Source organism: Myxocyprinus asiaticus, chromosome 19, assembly GCF_019703515.2.
Source record: "Myxocyprinus asiaticus isolate MX2 ecotype Aquarium Trade chromosome 19, UBuf_Myxa_2, whole genome shotgun sequence".
In the NCBI taxonomy this organism is placed as follows: domain Eukaryota; kingdom Metazoa; phylum Chordata; class Actinopteri; order Cypriniformes; family Catostomidae; genus Myxocyprinus; species Myxocyprinus asiaticus.
In genome coordinates, this window is record NC_059362.1 from 4,634,582 (window position 1) to 4,658,198 (window position 23,617).

A 23,617-nucleotide genomic window follows, 5' to 3' on the forward strand; every position below is an offset into this window, starting at 1 on the left:
CTCCAGCTGCTAGGCGGAACCAGCACAAAAAAAAGTGTGCAGAATCTTCAAACAGTCAAGCAAATGTTCAGTGAGCCAGTCCACTCGGCTGCAACATGAGTACAACGAGATGACTTGCTCAATCCTTTGACTTTATGAAGGACATCGCTTGCTGTGGGCATGTGAATGTTTTACGGCCATCCTTAGCATCTATTCTCAATTTGGCCAGGAATATCAGTGCAAAAGTGACTTTCCGTTGGTGTAAAAGTTTCTTACATTCCTTGAATCGATCATGCTTCTCTCTTGTCGAATTCACAAAGTCTGGGAACAAGAAAATGATGTGTTTCTTCCAAGAACGCCTTCCTTTACTCCTCGCCTCGTGTAACACATGATCTTTATTGGATGATCTCAGAAATTTGGCCAGAATTGATCGGGGCCTGTCTCCCTCTGTGGATCGACGTGCAGGAATCCTGTGAGCTTGCTTGATTTCCAGTTTATGGCCTGCTATGTCGAGCAGATTTAGAAAGAGCCCATCCTGGAATTTCACCATATCCTGTCATTCTGCTCCCTCAGGGATTCCAACAATATGGACGATATTCCACTGGCTATGGTTCTCCATGTCCTCCAACTTCTCCTAGACATGCTCCAAATCCACCTTGGTCACTAGCAGATTAGCAGACAACTCCCTGATGACTCCAGATAATCGATCCGCTTCTCGACATCCTCCACTCTTGCAACCACCTCAGTGAATTTCGCCTCCATGGCAGTGATTGATCAACGTATCACAGCAAGATTCTCCAAGTCAGAAACAACCTTCGTCAGCATTGCCAAAATGTTCAGCATCTCTTGCCGCATTTCCTGCACTTTTCCGACTAAATCGACTCCCAGGCTTGCAGCCTGCTCAGGGGCATCAGCTTGAGCATGTAAGTGTCTTTTAATGTCTCCATAGGAATTTGAATTTTTATGGAACAGTTATGGAACAGAGTGTATCAAATCTCACCAGTTTATTTCATTAAAAGTGTTAAAACTAGCAAAGTGCGTAGAGCTCTCCTTTCACACGTCTGATCCTCGCATGACGTCACGTGACCCCCCACATTACTGAGCTTTTGATGGAAAAGAAAGCCACTTGCTGGTTGTAGGAGCTTCTTGTTTGAGCTTCTGCTCAACAAATGTGAAGCAGAAAATTTAAGAAAGTTTTCTGTAGTGAAGTGATTATTAGGATGTATTGTCTAAATATAAATGCAGGCATCCAATTTAACCTGGACCCAGACAATTCTACACACATTTGTGACAAATCATTGATATTTGGTTCCAGAAATATTTCGGTAGCACAAATTTGTAGCAGAAAATTTAAGAAGGTTTACTCTAGAGAAGTGATTATTAGGATGGATTGTCTTGTCTAAATATAAATTCAACAAATGTGTAGGAGAAAATGTTGGTAAAAAAACCCTATAGGCAGTTTGCTGTAGTATAGTGGTTATCACATTTGCCTAACACATGAAAGGTCCTCAGTTCAAACCCAAGCAGAAACATAACTGATCTTTTGATTGAGAAGTAAGCTGGTTGTAGGAGCCTCTAGTTTGAGCTTCTGCTCAACAAATGTGTAGCAGAAAATTTTAGCAAAATAGACTATGGCAGGTTTAACAAATGCATAGGAGAAAATGTTGGTAATGAAACCATAGGCAGGTTTCTGTAGTGTAGTTGTTATCATGTTCACTTAACACGTGAAAGGTCCTCGATTCAAAACTGAAACTTTTAGCAATCTAGACTACAGCAGGTTTCCGTAGTGTAGTGGTTATCACGTTGGATTTATGCGAAAGGTCCGCATTTCCAAACTGGGTGGAAACACATTGTGGCTTTTACTGTCAGGGCATGTTCTTGTGAAATGGCCAAAAAATCCTCAAGCAGTCCAGACAATTCCACACACATTTGTGACCGAATCATTGATAGTTGGTTCCAGAAACATTTCGGTAGCACAAATGTGTAGCAGAAAATTTAAGAATGTTTTCTGTAGTGAAGTGATTATTAGGATGGATTGTCTTGTCTAAATATAAATTCAACAAATGCGTTGGAGGAAATGATGGTAAAAAAAATAAAAATCAAACATAGGCAGGTGTCTCTAGTGTAGTGGTTCTCACATTTGCCTACCAAGTGAAAGGCCTTTGGTTCAAAACCAAACAGAAACATAATGGAACTTTTGAAAAAAATGAAAGCCACTTGCAGGTTGTAGCAGCCTTTTGTTTGAGCATCTGCTCAACAAATGTGTTGCAGAACATTGTGGCAAAGCTGTATCTAGCAGGTTTCTGTAGTGTAGTGGTTATCATGTTGCTTTAAACACAATGGTCCCCAGTTTGAAACTGGGTGAAAGCACATCATGTTTTTTACTGTCAAGGCATCTCCTTGTGAAGTGGCCAAAAAATCCTCAAGCAGGCGTCCAACTCAACCAGGTTTCAGACAATTCCAGACACATTTGTGACTGAATCATTGGTAGGTGGTTACATTTACACTTATGCATTTGGCAAACACTTTTATCCAAAGCAACTTACAGTGCCCTTATTACAGGGACAATCCCCCTGGAGCAACCTGGAGTTAAGTGCCTTACTCAAGGACACAATGGTGGTGCCTGTGGGGATTGAACCAACAACCTTTTGCTTACTAGTTCAGCACTTTAGTCCACTCCTCCACCACCAGAAATGGGTCCAGAAATATTTGGGTAGCACAAATGTGTAGCAGAAAATTTAAGAAAGTTTTCTGTAGTGAAGTGATTATTAGGATGGATTGTCTTGTCTTAATATAAATTCATCAAATATGTTGGAGGAAATGTTAATAAATGGTAATAAAACCATAGGTGGGTTTCTGTAGTGTAGTGGTTATCATGTTCACCTATCACACAACAGGTCCTTGGTTCAAAACCAAGCAGAATCACTGTGTACCTCTTGAAAAAAATTAAAGCCACTTGCAGGTTGTAGTAGCCATTTATATGGGCAGCTCAAGTTGGATCCTGACTCATGACTACAGCTAGTAAAAACATGCATCCAACACAGCCTTGTTTTTTTCAGATATGCAGCCAATAACCTACAAACAAGTCTTAAATAATGCCTAAACTAAGACTCTAATACTGCCAACTAAATTCAGCTGACTCGATACATGTGTTAACGGACTATGATAATGGCCTGCTCGGACAACACATTGTTTCCTAGAGCTGGCAAATACTCAAAAAAGACACAAGCAATGTATCTATCAACCACAAATAATGTAATATTGAGCAGTAGCCGTCGGAGTTCCATTGGAGTGACGTCACCTTCCCTCTTCGAATGACTGGCTAGAGGAGGAGCTGTCAATCTAGAACTAGTGGAGCAATAGGGATACAAAACGCCCCCTGATTTACATGAAACTCTACTCACAAGTTTTGGAAAACCAAGAAACTTGGAAACAAAAGCAAAGAAAAATACAGCATAAGCGTACAAATTTTTTTAAAATATGAGCAAAATTGTTAGAGAGCACAAAAAACAGTAATATAAACAAGGAAAACATGATTTTGTTTGCAATTCTGATGACTTTGCTTAAATTTTTTTTTATTTTATTTTTTTGCAGCATATTTTAAATGTTTATATATTTTTGATTCATGCTTGTTATTTTTTATCTGCGCTAATTATTTTGATCTGCGCTTTTCATTTATTTTTGTGCTTATTTATTCATCTGCGCTTATTTTTTGATTCATGCTTATTATTTTGATTCACACTTATTATTTTTTGGATCCGTGACCGCAATAATTTTGATGGGATTTTGATCCCATAGTTACTATGTGAACAGAGTGAACATCCATGATGTGTGGAGTCCCACAAGGCTCAATTCTTGCACCACTCCTGTTCAAACTCTATATGCTCCCACTAGGCCAAATTATGAAAAATAACAAATTGTGTACCATAGCTATGCAGATGACATCCAGATTTACCTAGCCCTATATGTCATGATCCTGTCACTCTGTCTGTCTGAGTTTCTGTCTGACAGGACCGTGACATCATCGTCCCATGTCTGTCTTGTGTGTTTCGTTGTTTGTCTTGGTGTGAGCGCATGGTTTCGGTTTATTTCCCTGCCATGCGCTTTTCGGTCGGTCTTGTTTCATGTCCGGAGCATGGTGTCTGGATCCTGACTCTTGTCTGACTCTTGTCTGGTTTGGTTTTGATGTCGGGATTCGGACACTCATGTTTCATGTATTGTCTTGTATTGGCGTGAGTGCATCATGTTTATGTCATCTTGGCAGCATGTCAATAGTTTATGTCTGTCTCTCACAAACATGGGTGCGCCTCGCATTGCGCTGTGTGCCCGGGTCATGAGCTGTCTTTTGTTTCATGTCTGGAGTATGGTGTCTGGATCCTGACTTCCCTGTCTGGTTCAGTTTCGGTCTGTGTCGAGATCCGGACACTCATGCTCTGTGGTCTGTCTGTCTTTGTGTCTGTCTCTTGAAAGCTGTCTTCACGTTGTGCTGAGGTTCAATCACTTTGATCTGAGATTTCGGGTTTGTGTGTGGCTGAACTCTCGCACAGGTGTCCTGCCTTGTTTTTTTGTCACCTGTTGCATGCATCGCATGGCGCTCAGGTTTTTATTTAGTGTGAGAATGGCATCGCTTTGTTTGCCGTTGCTACGCATTCTCTCGTCTTGTTTGTCATTGACATGAGCGTATATTGCCTTATTGTCTTGGAGATGTGCGCTCGTCATTCGGGTGTTTTGTTGTCTTGTGAGAGCACGTGGTTTTGTTTCTGTATCGCCGGATGCCTCTCTGTCTTATGTCATACACCGCCTCCTTGTTTGCTTATTATTAGTTAATTTGCCTCACCTGTCCCGTTAACCCGTTTGATTTCTCTCCCTATTTTAGATTTCTCTCCTCGTGTGTGCTGTCCAGTGCCAGTTCGTCTTTTTTTTCCAGTCCATCTTGTGTGTTTGTTGGTTCCAGTCAGTCCTGTTTGTCAGTCCTATTATTCGGTCCTGTTTCATTCCCAGCCCAGTCAGTCCTGTGCCCTGTTTTCTCTACCCCAGCCTGGATACCCTTTTTCCTCTTCGGGCTAGTTTATGTTTGTTTTTCCCCTTTTTGGGAGTTTATGTTGGGTTTTTATAAATAAATCCCCTTTTTTAAACTCTGTGTTTGGGTCCTGAGCCTCTCTGATCCTGACATTAAGAACTGGCCATGATGGACCCAGCTGAGTTTTTTTTCTTCAACTGTTTTCCTGCTCGCCAGTGTGCAGAGCACGTCAAGAGGCTGCGGCAGGGTAAGGCAGGAGGACAAGTCCGTGTGGGGATATGCCCTAGAGTTTTTGATGTTGTCCTTGGGTCTGGGATACAATCAGACCTGCCTAATTGATCTTTTTTTTTGGCAGGTCTGAATGAACCTATTAGATCTTGCGTCCCAGAACGGGGTGAGGATGAGTACTTCCTTGAGGCAGTCAGGCAAGCCCTTAAATGGGAGGAATTTATCACAGCCTGTGCCTCGGGAGAGTTTCCATCCTCATCCCAACCTGAAGATGAGGGCACTCCCCACACGGAGGTGGACTCCACGGCCACTGCCCCCGCACCTCAAAGGAGGAATCAGAGAGGGAAGCCCAGCCCATCAGCTGAGCCCACCACCGCTGACCACCAGGAGGCGGTGGTCGTTCCCGCTGCTGACCACAGGAGGCGGAGGCTGTCACAGCAGAAGTACTCCTCACCGCCCGGAAGAGGAGGAGGAGAAGGGCACCTACTCCTAATTCACTAGCAATAGCCACGGAGGCTGTTCCGTTGCTGCTACCAACATCCACAGCCATGGAGGCCGTTCCCCTGACTCCTCACTGGCCTTCCCTAAAAGACCATTAGACAGCTGCAGCTCATTCAGAATGCTGCTGCCAGGATTTTTATGCTTGTTGAATATAAACCTAACAGATATTTCAGATCATTAGGATCATGGTCAGTTAGAAATACCAAGGGTTCACTCAAATTAAGGTGATACTGCTTTTAGCTATTATGCCACCAGCTTCCAGAAAAGGTCAGATGTGCTCCAAGAAAGCCACAAATCCAGATTGAAAACACATCTGTTTAGCTGTGCTTTTATTGATTGAGCACTGCACTCCACTTACTGATTGTACTGCATTATTTTATTTCTGTATTCTTTCCTTTTTTTTTTATTCATTTTAATAATTTTTACATTAGTTGTTTTTTGTTTTTAATTATGTATCTTTATTAAAACATTTTAAAAAATGTATGTAAAGCTTATAAGGGTGCAAATAGTCAAATCAAATGTAATGGATTTTTAACATATCATAACATAAACATTTAACATATCAAGGTCAATATGGCAAGACTGTCCATGGTTATCATTACATTATAGCCTTGGTGCTGAAACTTTAGGGTTAACTAAGAGAAGAAAAAATGAGAGTTATAAAGATAGTTGATAGTGAAGAGGTGGAAAAAGTATATAAATATGCTGATGATACTACTTTGATAGTAAGAGATGTGGAGAGTGTGATAAAAGCAATGATGATACAGAAATATTGTAAAGGTTCAGGTGCAAAAGTAAATACTGAAAAGAATATTTTTCCTTTTAAAGAAAATATTAGGAGTAAGAATGGGGAAAGATGAAAAGGTAGTAGAGGATTTAATGTGGGAAGATGTTGGAGGAATGGAGAGAATATTCTGGAAACAAAGAGATCTCAAACTAAAATGTAATGTTTTAATCATAAATGCACTAATGCTAGCTAAAATGTGGATTGTGTACCTATGCCACTGTAGGTTACAACAAGGCTTAAAAAATGTGTTTTGGACTTTTTATGGAATGGAAAACCTCCAAGAGCTGCATACAAAACACTAATTGGAACAGCTGAAGAAGGTGGACTTGGTTTGATAGATCCTGAAATAATAAAGAAGAGCATAAGATTGAAACTGGTTAAGAAATACTTAAGTGAAGGAAAGTGGAGTGGATAAAAATTATGATTTTTTTTTTAAAACAAGTGTGGACATATAGAAATAGGAGGTGATATACTTTGGATGAACCTGAAACCTGGACGGAGTTCCAGAGATTTACAAAGAGGTTTTGGAAGAGTTTTACCAAATGCATATTTAAACCTGAGGGGAGGGATGCAATATTTAATCAGCCATTGTTTTTAAATGAAAACATTTTATTTCAAAATGCAGAATTTTATTTTGGACAAAAGATGAAGGCTGGAAGAATAAGAATAAGAGATGTTTATATGAAGTGAAAGAAGGATTTTTACCATTGCAGGCAACAGTAGATGCGTTCTAGGAAACAGGAGGAATATAGAGTAAGTGATTTAAAACAGCAGTACGAAAATGTTAAAAAAGCAATACCAAAATAATGGGTTAAAACAATAAAGAAAAAGAAAATGAAATGGAAGGGACTGAAGTAAATGTGTTTTTAAGAGGGCAAGAAGGAAAAACATTTCAGTTAAATCCTTTAAAATCTTTTGACGTCTGGTTTTACTAAGCCTGTGGCAAGTGAGTTTTAGAAAATCATTCTCCCAAATATAGGAGAGAGAAATATTTGAAAAAACATTAGATGGTGGTATAAAGTTTTTTTAAATTTTATATAAAACATTATTATGGCTGCCCTCTAATAGTCGGCCTAACGTTAGTCGATGACAAGAATCTTGGTCGACCAAGTTTTGATTGGTTGGTTGATCGCAAAAAAAAAAACTTTACAGGAAGTGGTGAAATCACGCAGTCAGTGACGGACAGACATGATCGTTTACACAGCTGGTCTATGCAGTAAATAATTATGTCGGCAGGAAATCCAAAGTGTGGGATCATTTCGAGAGGGTAAAAGATGACCCCAAGAAGGTGACATGCAAACTCTGCAGGCAAACGTTCATCTATCATTCATCAACCTCAAACATAGCTTATCATTTGAAACATGTAAGTAGCCTTGCGTTAGCAACTTAGTATGGCCGCTCACTCTAATGTTAGATAAACTAGATAAATATGCACTATTAGGCTTATCCAAGTGTTCGTGGGGAGCGGGGAAGCTAAATTAGTACCTTGCTTACTGTATGCTTAACTTAGGGTTGGGCGATCTTCTCCATAATCAGGTCCCATCGCCAGCCTATGAGATTGCCAATACCCGATACGTTCAAACTGACGAACACCGGTATTACCGCTGGTTGGACGCTAGGTGGTACTATGGGGTAATTTTCGTTAAGCAGGGTTATGTTTAAGCCTACACAATAAAGCAAGACACCTTGATTTCAAATTTTGAACTGAATTTTTTTCTTTTTTTTTTTTTTTATAAAAACTCAAATGAAACTGGAAAAAAATTACGTGCAATTAAAATGTGTGTTATTCAACTTTTTGAAATATGGCTTTACAACAGTTGTGAAGGGCAACATCTCTCTGGCAAAGAACCTACTTCATCTGTGCATTCTCTACCAGTCGGGTATTTCGTTGTTTGGGAAATACATCATGTGCATGAATAAATTCATTGAAAATTGTTCCCTCCTTCACGATATATATATATATACATATATACATACAACAGTTAGTTCCGGTCTTCGAATCTGATTGGACGAGAGACGTTGCATGAGTACTGATGGTCTCACACCATCATTACTCGTATGCTTCACTGTGTATCACTCCGCTTGTGTTCGTGCCATTCTAAACTGAAGTATAAGAGCAGTACAGATGTGTTAAGAGATATGTCTCTTTACATTTAATTTTGTGACATTACATATTTTAGCCAGCAGGTGGATGGTAATACGAGCAAGTTGGTGACATGAATTGAGTCAGCGTCACTCAGTGTTTATATTCAACAGCACTTCCATGATCTCTCGTATTACTACTACACTACTAAAGCTAGGAAATAGCTTTAAACGGCTTTAAACTAACAGCTTCAGCATTAAGGCTCATCACAGCTGAAAGACACAACAGACTGATTAATTACACAAACTCAAGGCGCTAACCTCTTATCGGACTTTCCACATTGGAGAGGACAAAATGGCGGAGGAGATTGTGGTTTCTATAGTGAAAGACTCTTGCGCGCCAGGCTCCGTGAAATAGGGAGGAATACCCCTGGTTGGACAGCAATTTTTCCACCGAGAAAATAGGATGCATTTTACCAAAATTACATTATCTTCAGAAAGCTGACTAACAGACTACAGCATCATCAACAGGTGATCGCACATGCTCTCTCTCTCTCTCTCTCTCTCTCTCACACACACACACACACACACACACACACATTCTTGTTTCTCCAATAACATGTTAGAAACAGCCCAAGCTATGATACTAGTAGTTCTGAAGTTATGTTTTTGAGAGGCTTGGATGCATCATTTGGTTTGAACCAGATTCTGATCCGTCGTGTAAGAAAGTAATTCCGTGCTCAAATGCGTTTTTGTGACCACACTCAGTTTCCTAATTTTTTAAAGTTTATTTGATTAAAATGTAAATTAAATTGATGAAGATTTTTATAAGAGCAAAGCAGATGTGAATTTGAATAATTTAACTTTAATAATTTCATTGTTTTGTTTTTTATTAGATTTTTTTTATTCTTATTAAATTATCAATCGAATGTCAATGTAAACATTTTCATTTAGAGAGTAATGGAATATTGTAAAAAGACAGAATTTTTAAGTTGTTGGTTTTAAATAAAAAAATAAAAAAATCATGTTTGCCTCACACATGAAAGGTCCCCAGTTCGAAACTGGGTGGAAACATGTCATGGCCTTTTACAATCAGGGCATGTTAATGCAAAGGGTCATCCTCAAACAGACATCCAATTTGGCAAGGTTTCCGTACATCCAGCACTTATGTGAAGCACTGACATTTACAGTATAACAATTAGCACTCTCTTGTCTTAATGGAGATATCACATTTCAGTTTGGAGTATTTCTAGTTGATTTAATTTCTAAGAAATTAAAGGGCTTTTTTATTGGCTTAATTTGTTTTGCTGCTTATAAATAATGCAATTGTCAGGTCAGGAAAGAATCATTTAATTATTTAAACAAAATAAAAATTATAAAATTAAAAAAAAATTTAAAGCTTGTGTAAGCATGCTTAGTCATTTATTTTTCGTTACTTCCCATAATCTTGTACTACATTTACATTTTACATTTACATTTATTCATTTGGCAGACGCTTTAATCCAAAGCGACTAAACAACATGGAATTTATATCTAATTGTAGGCATAACCCCAAAATATATTTGGAAACAATAATGTCCATCACAAAGCAACAACCATCACAATATAATACCAAAAAAAAAAGAAATGTCATTGTACATAATGGAACATGCTCAGATTTTTTGAGTTCCTCTGTAAATGAGAACTTGACTTAGTCCAATGATCCAAACTCAAGTTCATTTCATTTGCAAGTTCATTTCCATCAAGCTTTGCAAAATGAACACAGAAAAAACTTATGGACACTGTTTATTCACCCACATACATCTCTTCCTGACTCACCTGACTTTTTGCTTTTATCAGTTCTGTTTTTTTCCCAATTCCGAATCACACCTTAAAGGCGTAACTTTTTTGTTTGTGTCATTTGGATTTACAGTGACCCCTATCGGTGTGTATGCAGCATCATTTAAAATAAATAGTTTTCAGTTACAGATGCCATTTCTCGAAATTCACTATTCACAGTCAGACATGATTAATTTAATCCATGAGTGAAAGTGTCCAATAACAGGGCATTTACTGCGATTAAGTGAGTAGAATTCGACTGGTCATGTGATCATAACATGACAGCCCCCATGGGGGGAAAAAAACAGCTTTTATAAGGTTACTGATATGACTACAGTCCTCATCTCGTGTGAGTGGTCATGATTTTATACAGATGTTTAAAAATTATAATTCATTTTTTTGGTGTAGAACATTTTTAATGAGGAAAAAATTACTAAGTGCACATTTTATTGGATGATTACACATACGCAAAAGTTATTCACATGAAAACAATTATCAACCCAATTTTTATTAATTTCAACATTTCAGTATTAATTTCAACAGCTCATTAAAATAGTTCAATACCAACCTGTTTACCAATATAGACAAATGAAAATATTACTCTTTATGTGCTGGCATCAGAACTTTAAAGCTAGCTACTCACAAAAGATGGGTTATTGATCAATAAATAGAGTAGAATTATCAATATTGGCCAGAGAAAAGGGCCCTTATGACCTGACTTAAGTAATATTTTAACACATTTAGGAATGGCACAAGGTTATGTCATATTTTCTTGGGGGACTGGGAAAGAACATTTTTGCATAAATCATTCATGAGAAAACAGGACACCCCTGTCAAACCACACATCTCTATGCTACACACTGAGGAAAGCATTCCCATTCATTTCAATGGCATCTGCCCAGCTAGCGCAATGTTTACTGGAAGTACGCAAAACGAATGCTGCCATCTTTGCTCATGGGCTGATCACTCATTAATAGAGAGAGATGGGATATTACTCAATTTCTTACATTTAAGCACCTGCTTTTCTGTTCCTGAAAAAAAAATAATAATGTACTGTAATTTAATGAAATAATTGCTATTAAAATGTTTCTTGGAAATATATACACTGGCGGCCAAAAGTTTGGAATAATGTACAGATTTTGCTCTTATGGAAAGAAATTGGTACTTTTATCCAACAAAGTGGCATTCAACTGATCACAATGTATAGTCAGGACATTAATAACGTAAAAAATTACTATTACAATTTGAAAAGATTTTTCAGAACTTCTTAAAGTACTTCAAAGAATTCTCATCAAAAAATCCTCCATGTGCAGCAATGACAGCTTTGCAGATCCTTGGCATTCTAGATGTCAGTTTGTCCAGATACTCAGGTGACATTTCACCCCACGCTTCCTGTAGCAATTGCCATAGATCTGGCTGTCTTTTGTCGGGCACTTCTCATGCAGTCGGGCACTTCTTATGCAACCATTTCTTTTTGTTTTTCTGTTTCAAAAGTGGCTTTTTCTTTGCATTTCTTCCCATAAGGCCTGCACCCCTGAGTCTTCTCTTTACTGTTGCACATGAAACTGGTGTTGAGCAGGTAGAATTCAGTGAAGCTGTCAGCTGAGGACATGTGAGGTGTCTATTTCTCAAACTAGAGACTCTGATGTACTTATCCTTGTGTTTAGTTGTACATCTGGACTTCCACATCTCTTTCTGTCCTTGTTAGAGCCAGCTGTCCTTTATCTTTGAAGACTGTAGTGTACAGCTTTGTATGAAATCTTCAGTTTTTTGGCAATTTCAAACATTGTATAGCATTCATTCCTTAAAACAATGATTGACTGGCGAGTTTCTAGAGAAAGCTGTTTCTTTTTTGCCATTTTTGACCTAATATTGACCTTAAGACATGCCATTCTTTTGCATACTGTGGCAACTCAAAAACAAACACAAAGACAATGTTAAGCTTCATTTAACGAACCAAATAGCTTTCAGCAGTGTTTGATATAATGGCAAGTGATTTTCTAGTATCAAATTAACAATTTAGCATGATTACTCAAGGATAAGGTGTTGGAGTGATGGCTGCTGGAAATGGGGCCTGTCTAGATTTGATCAAAAATAACTTTTTTCAAATAGTGATGGTGCTGTTTTTTACATCAGTAATGTCCTGACTATACTTTGTGGTCAGTTGAATGCCACTTTGGTGAATTAAAGTACCAATTTCCTTCTGAAACAGCAAAATCTGTACATTATTCCAAACGTTTGGCCACCAGTGTATATATATATTTAGTCAGAAAACATGGCTACATTTGAATAGCTGTCAAATATGAAGATAAATCTGTTGCAAAACTTAAGAGCCTGCAGATTTAAATTTGAGAACTTGTACAATAAATATTTGTACTTGTACAACCCCAATTTGGAAAAATTTGGGACAGCATGAAAAATGCTAATAAAAACAAAAAGGAGTGATTTGTATATTATATTCACCCTTTGCTATATTGAAAACACTACAACTACACATTATATGATGTTTTTCCTTGTGAATTTCATTGCTTATTGAAAATGTACAGTAATTTCAAATCAGATGATTGCAACAAGCTCCAAAAAGGTTGGAAAGTCAAGTGTTTACCACTGTGAAACATCACCATTTCTTCTAATAACAGTTATGAAGCATTTGGGCATTGAAGACACAAGTTTGTTAAGTTTAGAAAGTGGAATATTCCCCCAATCATCCATTATGTAGGTCTTTAGCTGCACAATTGTACGGGGTCTTCATTGCTGTATGGTGTGCTTCATAGTATGCCACACGTCCTCAATTGGAGACTCAGGACTGCAGGCAGGCAAATCTAGCACCCACACTATATTTGCTATGTCTGCTTAGACAGCCATGCACTTGTAATCCGGACAGTATGTGATTTGAAGTTGTCCAGCTGGAAAATGCAGGGACATCCCTGGAAAAGACGGTACTGAAAAGCAGTATATGTTTCTCCAAAAAATTGTACATATCTGTCTGCATTCATGTTGTTCTCACAGATGTGCAAGTTACCCATGCCATGGGCATTGACACACCCCTGGACCATACAGACACAGACATTGGCTTTTGGACCTGACCTAACAGCTTGGATGGTCCTTTTCCTCTTTGGCCCAGATAACACGGCGGCTTTGTTTTTCAAAAACTTTTTGAAATGTGGACTCTTCAGACCAAAAAACACAGTTCCATTGTTCTACTTTCAATCTAAGATGAGACAGAGCCCAGAGAAGTCGGCAGTGCTTCTGGACAGTATTGATGTAGGGCTTCTGCTTTGCATAGTAATGCCTTAACTTGCATCTGTGGATGCAGCAGCGAGTGGTATTGACTAACAAAAGTTTACTAAAGTTATCCCAAGCCAATGTTCATGATATCCATTACAGATAATTGCCGTTTTTTAAGACAGTGACATCTGAGGGATCAGAGATCACGCACATTCAGAAATGGTTTCCGTCTTGCCCTTTTTCACCAAGATTTGACCAGATTCCTTGAATCTTTTAATTATATTGTGCACTTTAGAGGGTGAAATGCCCAAAATCCTTCCAATTTGTCTTTGGGGAACATTGTTCTCAAAGTGCTGGATTATTTGCTGAAGCATCTGTTGGCAAATTGACAAGTCTCGAATGATCCTTGTTCTTGAAGGACTAGGCTGTATTTGGAGGCTTCCTATATACTATGGCATGATTGCCTCACCTGTTTAACATCTCCTGTTTCACATCGCCTTGTTATTTCAACTTGTCAAATTGTTATTAGTCTTTTTTTTTCAATTAACATTTTTATTGATTCATAAACATATAAAAAAAATAATAATAAAAAAACACAACATATATACACTGAATCAACATTTAACCCCCCCCCCCCCCCAATCACCAAACCCACCCTAACCCCCAGTGAACACCTCCGTGGTCACAAATACATGCACACAAAAAACAAACAAACATAATAATCATATATAATTAAAACTAAACATCTCTCTCCCCAGCCCCTCCCAGAGAGTCCCCAAAAAACACCAAGTAATTACCCCACTTCTTGTTGAACAAATTCTGAACCCCCAGCCTTCTGCTTGACATCCCTTCAAAAGCAGCCACATTCCCCATCTCTGCACACCACTCCAGAAATGAGGGCGCCCTATCCGACTTCCATCCCCTTAAAATAATTAGCCTGTCAACCATAATGCTGGTCAGAACCCAATTTTTTATGTGTTTATCCCCAAAATATATGACGCACCATCGCCCAAAATACAGAGCCTAAAACGTCACACAAAACACTCTGCACTTTCAACCAAAATTCCTGGATCTTAACACACCCCCAAAAAGCATGTGTTGTGTCTCCATCTTCTGACTGGCATCACCAGCAGGTGGGTGTGTCTTTAAGACCAAGCCTATACAATCTAGAGGGGGTCTAATAGAATCTATGTAAAATCTTAAATTGCATCAGATGCACCCTTGCATCTCTAGATGCAGACTTGAAATTTTTTTGAATCCTAGCCCACACTCCCTCCTCCAATACCAAATTTAAATCTTTCTCCCATAATCTCTTGAGAGAAGTTAAAGCTCCATACCCAAGACTCTGAATTAGCAGAGAGTAATACACTGATGCCTCATGACATTTTCCAAAAGCCGTAATCACCTCTCCCAGAGTATCTGCCGCTTTAGGGGGGTGTATGCTACTACCAAAAACAATACAGACCATTTGGCACAGCTGTAAATACCTATAGAACTGAGATCTAGGAATCCCAAAATGTTGAACCAAATTTTCAAAAGATCTCAACACTCCACTCTCATATAGGTCACCGAGTGTATTAACCCCACTCACAACAGAAAGGGTACTTATTAATACATAATTTAGGGTTCAGCCATATGCTTGAGGCAACATTAAAATAAATGTCAGAACTAAACACTCTGGACACTTTTGTCCATACTAGCAAATGCGAGATAACGGGGTGTAATTTAACTTTTCTGATTAGTTTGATAGAAAGGCTTTGCAATGGCAAAATAGGGGCAAGAACTTCCTGTTCAATACAAAACCAGGGAGGGGCTCTCTCAGGTGGAAGCGACAAGTGAGCCAAATGTCTGAGACCGAATGCATAATAATAAAACAAAATCTTGGGTAGGCCTAGCCCAGCTTTGTCAATTGGTCTATGTAACTTATTAAAATGTAATCTAGGACGCTTACCGTTCCAAATAAAGGACTTCGCTATGCTATCAAATTGCCTGAAGTAAGAGAGGGGGACATCTATAGGGAGAGATTGTAACAGGTAGTTACATTTTGGAATACAATTCATTTTGACAACATTAACCTTCCCAATCATAGATAAATGTAATGAAGCCCACCTGCCCACATCGCTTGAAAACCTTTTTATTAAGGGGTCAAAATTAACTCTAACTAAATCAGACAAATTTGCTGGGAATAAAATGCCCAAATACTTAATGCCCTGTTTTGGCCACTGGAAGGCGCCTGGCTGGAAAGCCGTTACTGGGCAGTATGCTGTCAGAGCCAAAGCTTCGGATTTAGACCAGTTGACTCTGTATCCTGAGAATTTAGAAAAGGAATGAATAATTCTGTGGATTCAAGGCATAGATATAGTAAGGTCGGAGACGAATAATAAAATATCATCTGCATAAAACAAAAGCTTATGTGCCACACCTCCCGCCACCACCCCTGGAAAATCATCTTCCCTTCTTATCGTGCTGCTAATGGCTCCAGGGCAAGACGGAACAATAATGGGGAAAGAGGACAACCCTGCCGGGTACCCCTATCCAGGGTAAAATAATCTGAAATTAATCCATTTGTTTGTACAGCCACTACTGGGTGTCTATAAAGTAACTTGATCCATCCAATAAAAGTATTCCCGAACCTGTATATTTCCAAAATCTTAAAAAGATAATCCCATTCGGGAGTCACGTGACGCCATGCGGACATGTAAATGGCGAGCTCTGCGCACTTTGCTAGTTTTTAATTATTTTTATGTCATAAAATACATCCTGCTACATATCTGTACTTTGAAGTCAACATGGCAAAGAATTCAAAATCCTCGGGCTCTGGAGATATTAAAAGACACTTACGTGTTCAAGCTGAAACCTCTGACAAGCCCGCAGACCAGGGACTTGGTTTGGACGGTGCAGCTGGAGTAATCCAGCGCCAACTGGCGAGTATGTCTGTGATGCTGACGAAAGTTTTTGCTGACTTAGAGTATCTTGCTGTAATACGTCGATCGATTACTGTATGTGTTTTTTTTTTTTTTTTTTTTTTTTTTTGGCTGGTTCCACTATTCCAGCTTGAATTTGTTTTGTGGAGGAACACACCTTCGAGACAGTTTTGTGAATGAATCTACAAGGTCTTTCTGTTTATTCTGCCTGTTGGCTGGATTTTATTTTATAGATTATTTTCTGTTCTGTAATTCTGTCTCACAAAATTTGTATAGAAACACCAGATTTGAGCAATCCGACGGCAAAGTTGTCATGGGGGCTCTTGTAGGCATACATGGACTTTTTGAGTTTAGAGGGATGGACGCCGGTTGGCGCTGTCATGCGCAGGGTTAATGTGCACATTTTCAGTGAGATATGTTTTTCTTCAAGAAACATATCTTTCCCCGCAGGAAGCTGAAAAATTTGGGAAGATATGGTGTGGACATGTTTTCTTTAGTGCTGGCTGAAGAAAGAGCAGGGGAGTCATTACATTGATCAATAAGCATCTACAATTCAAATGTCTTAAACAGATTAAAGATAAATTAGGAAGAGTCATTATTGTTATAGATCTTGAAGGGATGTTGCAAGCCGCTGGCACCCCTCACAATATAATATTGGTAGTGGCGGGCCGTGCATTTAAAGTCTAGCCCTTCAGTGTGATTCATACCATTAAGAAAACACAGTTTCACAATGAATAAGACACCCTATGCCTTTGGGCATCATACATGATGTCGCAGCTAACTAGTAATACCAAATGACATTTTAAAAATACGTCCACACACGAAAGTCAGAACTTGAAAAGACACTTAATCCTCAAGCATGCCTAGTTTTAACTGTAGCATGACCCTTTTGTGAAATTAACATCTCCTGAACAAACATAATTTCTCATATGAATCTACCAAGGTGGTCTATAATACCTGAGCATGAAGAAGGCCGAGATATTGTGAAATTCCTAGATGGGCTCTTCCTGAGTCTGCTCGACATAACAGGCCATAAGCTGGAAATCGAGCGAGCTCATCAGGGTCCCGGCTCGGAGATCCACGATAAAGATCTCGTGTTACGCGAGGTGAGGAGTAAAGGAAGGATTTCTTGGAAGAATCACAACATTTTCTTGTTCCCAGACTTTGTGAATTCAACAAGAGAGAAATGTGATCGATTCAAGGAATGCAAGAAACTCTTGCATCAATGGAGGATCGCTTTTGCACTGATGTTTCCGGCCAAGCTGAGAATAGATACTAAGGATGGCTGTAGAGAATTGACATGCCCACAGCAAGTATTGTCTTTCATAAAGACATTGGTGTGAGTAAGCCAATTGGTGATTTTCATGTTGCCACCTAGTGGACCTGTCTCACTGAACATACACTTGACTGTCGGAGGAAACTGAGTGCCTTTTTTTGTTTCGCTTTGTGCTGGTTCCGCCTAGCGGCTGGCGTTTGTTTTCTGTAGTATCATTTCTTTGGGACAGCTTGTGGATGAATCTGCTTGTTTTGGGTGCTTATGCCTCCTGTTGGCTGTCGTGTGGGGGTTAATGTGCATGTTTTTCTTTTTTCTGTTTTTTTTTTTGTTGTTGTTCTGGGGAAAGTTCTGGGGTTGATTGTTGCACCAATTTGGAATGTGGTCTTTATTATTTTATTTTTGACACACAATCTATTTTTTTATATATGTCAAAATGTCAAAGGTTAATATGAGTGGATTGTCTCTCTCTACATGGACTGTGAATGGGTTGGGGCACCCCATAAAAAGAAGGAAGGTTATTTATTTTCATAAATGTAAGAAATATGATATAGTGTTTCAGAATCAGAATCAGCTTTATTGCCAAGTATGCTTACACATACAAGGAATTTGTCTTGGTGACAGGAGCTTCCAGTGTACAACAATACAAAAACAGCAGCAAGACATAGATAATAATAAAAAATAAAAAATAATTATACATATACGTACATACACACATACATACATACACACATACACATATGTAGTAAAATCTAATACAAATCTGTTATCTGTTATGTACAGTGCAAATAAAAATCTGTTATGTACAGTGCATATGTTTTTTTTTTTTAATGAAATGGCAGAAGAAGTTGGATGTGTTGGATAAATATAAAAAAGACAACTGTGTATTGCACATAGTTATTGCTCAATGGGGCAATTTAGCTTCATGAGATGGATAGCCTGAGGGAAAAAACTGTTCCTGTGCCTGACGGTTCTGGTGCTCAGAGCTCTGAAGCATTGGCCAGAAAGCAACAGTTCAAAAAGGTCATGGGCAGGGTGAGTGGGGTCCAGAGTGATTTTTACAGCCTTTTTCCTCACTCTGGAAGTGTATAGTTCTTGAAGGGGGGCAGGGGGCAACCAATAATCCTCTCAGCAGTCTGAGGGCAGTGGTGGCTCAGTGGTTAAGGCTCTGGGTTACTGATTGGAAGGTCAGGGGTTTAAGCCCCAGCACCACCAAGATGCCACCCTTGAGCAAGGCCCAACAGTATGTTGATTTCATAGCTGAACCAAACCAGACAGTTATTGAAGTGCAGAGGACAGACTCAATGACTGCTGAGTAGAACTGTATCAGCAGCACCTGGGCAGGTTGAACTTCCTCAACTGGTGAAGGAAGTACAACCTCTGCTGGGCCTTTTTCTCAATACAATGTGTGTCTCCCACTTCAGGTCCTTTGAGATGGTAGTGCCCAGGAACCTGAATGACTCCACTCATTCTAAACAGTGGTGAAGGGGGACAGTGTTGGGGTGTTCCTCCTAAAGTCCACAATAATTTCCACTGTTTTGAGCGTGTTCAGCTCAAGGTTGTTTTGACTGTACCAGACAGCCAGCTGTTCAACCTCCCTTCTGTATGAAGACTCATCATCATCTCGGATGAGGCCGATGACAGTGGTGTCATCTGCAAACTTCAGGAGCTTGACAGAGGGGTCCTTGGCGATGCAGTCATTGGTGTAGAGGGAGAAGAGTAGTGGAGAGAGCACACATCCCTGGGGGGCACCAGTGCTGATTGTACAGGTGCTGGAAGTGAGTTTCCCCTGTCTCACAAGCTGCTGCCTGTCCATCAGAAAGCTGGTAATCCACTGACAGATAGACATGGGAACAGAGAGTTGGTGTAGATTAGTCCGGAGAATAGCTGGGATGATGGTGTTGAAAGCCGAACTGAAGTCCGCAAAAAGGATCCTTGCATATGTCCAGATGTCTCTCCAGATGCTGCAGGATATGATGCAATCACATGTTGACTGCATCATCCACAGACCTGTTTGCTCGATAAGCAAATTGAAGGGGATCTAGAAAGGGTCCAGTGATGTTCTTCAGGTGGGCCAACACCAGTCTCTCAAATTATTTCATGACCACAGGCGTCAGGGAAATTTTTGGTTTCTTTGGGACAAGAATAATGATTGAGCGTTTGAAGCAGCATGGGACTTCACACTGCTCTAGTTATCTATTGAAGATCTGTGTGAAGATGGGGGCCAGCTGGTTAGCACAGGATCGAAGACACACTGGTGAGACGCCATCTGGGCCTGAAGCTTTCCTCATCTTTTGTTTCTGAAAGACCCGGCTCACATCATCTTCACAGATCTTAAGTGCAGGTTGAGTAGCAGGAGGGGGGAGGAGGGGGGTTGCAGGAGGTGTTGGTGTTTGTGTGAAGTGAAGGTCAGATTGGGTGTGGGGTGTGAGATTGGGCCTTTCAAATCTGCAGTAGAACACATTTAGGTCGTCAGGCAGTTGTTGGTCCACCACAGGGTTGGGGGTAGGAGTCCTGTAATTTGTGAGTTGTTCCATGCCACTCCACACTAATGCAGGGTCGTTAGCTGAAAACTTGTTTTTCATCTTCTCAGAGTATCTTCTTTTAGCCACTCTGATTTCCTTGTCCAGTGTGTTCCTGACCTGATTGTACAAGACTTTATCCCCATCCCTGTAAGCATCCTCTTTGGCCTGACGAAGCTGCCTGAGCTCTGCTGTAAACCATGGTTTGTCGTTGTTGAACTTTAAATAAGTCCTAGTGGGAATGCACATATCCTCACAGAAATTGATATATGATGTAACAGTATCTGTGAGCTCGTCCAGGTCTGTGGCTGCAGCCTCAAAAACACTCCAGTCCATGCAATCGAAGCAAGCTTGTAGTTCCCGCTCTGCTTCATTGGTCCATCTCTTTACAGTCCTTACTAGTGGCTTGGTTGCTTTTAATTTCTGCCTGTAGTTTGGAAGAAGATGAACCAGACAGTGATCAGAGAGTCCCAAAGCTGCCCTAGGGATAGAGCGAAATGCATTCTTTATTGTTGTGTAGCAATGATCCAGTATGTTCCTGTTTCTGGTGGGGTATGTAATGTGCTGTTTGTATTTGGGCAGTTCACGTGTGAGATTTGCTTTGTTAAAATTCCCAAGAATAATAATAACTGAATCTGGGTATTGTTGTTCTGTGTCTGTGATTTGATCAGTCAGCTGTTGCAGCGCTGTGTTCACACAAGCGTTTGGCGCGATATACACACTCACCAGAATAAACTAGGAAAACTCCCGTAGCGAGTAGAACGGCTTACAGTTAATAAAGAGTGCTTCCAAATTAGGACAGCACCTCCTCATTAACATTGTTACATCTGTACACCAACTTTCATTGATGTAAAAGCATGTTCCACCGCCTCTCGTTTTCCCCGTTAACTCCGCGATGCGATCCGCTCTGAACAGCTGAAAGCCTGGCTGATGTAATGCGCTGTCCAGAATGGCTTCACTCAGCCAGGTTTCTGTGAAGCACAAGGAGTTTGAAAAGTCCTTGTTTGTATGGGTGAGGAGATGTAGTTCGTCCGTTTTGTTAGGAAGAGAGCGGAGATTCGCAAGATGAATACTTGGCAGCGCTGTTCGAAATCCACGTTGACGTAGCCTGACCAGCACGCCTGCTCGTCTCCCTCGCCTGCATCTCCTAGCGCATTTAAACAACACAGCTGTGCCTCCAACTAAAATGTCCAGCAAAACGTCTGAATATTCAAAAATCGGGAAAAGGTTGTCTGGTATATGTTGCCGAATGTTCAGCAGTTTGTCCCTGGTAAAACTGACTGGAAAAATATTACTAAACACAGGACAAACAAAAAAAAAACAAAAAAACTGAAGAGCTACACACCGAGGTGGCCATCCGTGGCGCCATCTTGATGCAAAGATGGCGCAAAGATGCATCTTCAAGAGATGCATCTTTCCCCACAGGAAGCTGAAAATTTTTGGAAGATATGGGATGGGCATGTTTTCTTTAGTGTTGGCTCAAATAAGAGCAGGGGAGTCATTACATTGATAAGTAAACATCTACAAATGTCTCAAACAGATTAAAGATAAATTAGGAAGAGTCATTATTGTTTTAGCAAAAATTCAGGGGCAAAGGCTGATTTTGGCTAATCTTTATGCACCTAATGCTGATGATCAGGGATTTTTTGTAGATCATGAAGGGATGTTGCAAGCTGCTGGCACCCCTCATGATATAATATTTGGAGGAGACTTTAATTTATTGATAGACTCAGTCCTTGATCATAGTGAAGTAAAAGTGTGTAAGTCCCCTAGACCAACATTGATGCTTCGTAGGATGTGTAAAAATCTTGGTCTTACAGATATTTGGAGACTTTTGAACCCATCTGGTAGGGACTATAAAGTTTTTTCATCAGTCCATAAGATTTATTTTAGAATAGTTTTTTTTTATATATATATATATATCTAAGTCCCTCATTTCATCTGTTGTTGATTGCTCAGTTGGAAACATCTTAGACTCAGATCATGCCCTGGTGAGTTTAGAGGTGTTGCCACATACAGAGAAAAAGAAATCATATAGCTGGCGCTTTAATGTATCCCTTTTGCAAAATCCTGATTTCCAACAAATTTTAAAGGCTGAAATCAATGTTTATATGGAGACCAACTGGTCCTCAGTATCCTCTGTGGTTATGGCTTGGGAGGCACTTAAAGCAGTTCTTAGGGGTTGGATCATACAGTATGCCTCATTCATCAAAAAATCCAAAGCACGAGAACTCGTGGAGTTGGAAGGAAATATTAAAAGTGCCGAGGCAGAGCTGAAGCGCCGAATGTCGTCTGATGGCCTCAGAGAATTGAACCAATTGAAATACAGATATAATACTATTTTGTCGCGGAAGGTGGAGTTTTGGCTATTCAGGGCAAGACAGTCATACTTTGAATCAAGGGACAAAGCAGGGAAGATACCTAAAGCAGAGAGAGGGCAACTAAAGTCAGATTGTCAGATTCATCAGCCAATCAGATTGATTTATTTGTTCTTGGTGGGTCTGATCTTTAGGATATGTCCCGGTCGAGGCCTTCTAGCTTGCGTTGAGTGACGCAATCACGCTTTAAGTGATGTACGTAATTCAAGAGTGAAAAGCGTAAGATCAAGCTGTCTGACGAGTCTGGTGTCATCACTGCTGATTTTGCCGTTGAGAAAGAGATCCTTATGGATTTAAAAACACGAGATGTTCTGCATGGCCGTGTGATTGCTTAATTAAACAGGAAAGGAGGGCTGATTTTCACTTCAAGCAAATTGGTAAATGCTTTTTGCATTGTTATAGCAACATCAGGGGTTTTCTAAGTGTAAATTAGGCTGCTTGAGCATTCAGTGTCAGATGAAGTTTTGAAAAGTAGTGATGCTTTCCATTCAACTCAGAAAGTTGGATTTTACAACCTCCTACTAGGAAAAGTGCAATGGAATGCATCTTGAAGTCAGAATTACAACTTGTAGGCTCGTGCAGAAATTCTCAACTCATCTCAAAAGATTTTTGCCCAGATGCAGGTGCATGATGTCACACAAACATGTTGACACTCAAAGTAAGATATACAAAGTAAGTGATAAACATTCACTTTATTAAGTTATATCGATAAATGAGTTCATTTCCACATTATATGATATTAAAGCTTGTTTAAAAACGCCTGCAGAAACAGGTGTGTAAAACATTGTAAATTATAATCTCTTTTGATAATCGTACACCTGAAGCACAAATGCTAGCGCTGCAGCACTGTTTATCAGTTGGGTTGCTAGGAGACATC

General features: G+C 39.7%; 2 protein-coding genes across 2 annotated transcripts in view; both read right to left on the minus strand.

The window, feature by feature from the left end:
* Window positions 1–20,498, minus strand: part of LOC127409925 (uncharacterized) — a 76,852-nt gene extending 56,354 nt beyond the window's left edge. The window contains exon 1 of the mRNA XM_051644912.1: window positions 20,483–20,498. The gene's annotated coding sequence lies outside the window, so the exon portion shown is untranslated. The remainder of the gene's footprint in view (window positions 1–20,482) is intronic.
* pcmt (protein-L-isoaspartate (D-aspartate) O-methyltransferase) overlaps window positions 1–23,617 on the minus strand; it is a 623,660-nt gene that overhangs the window by 254,117 nt on the left and 345,926 nt on the right. The window lies entirely within an intron of this gene.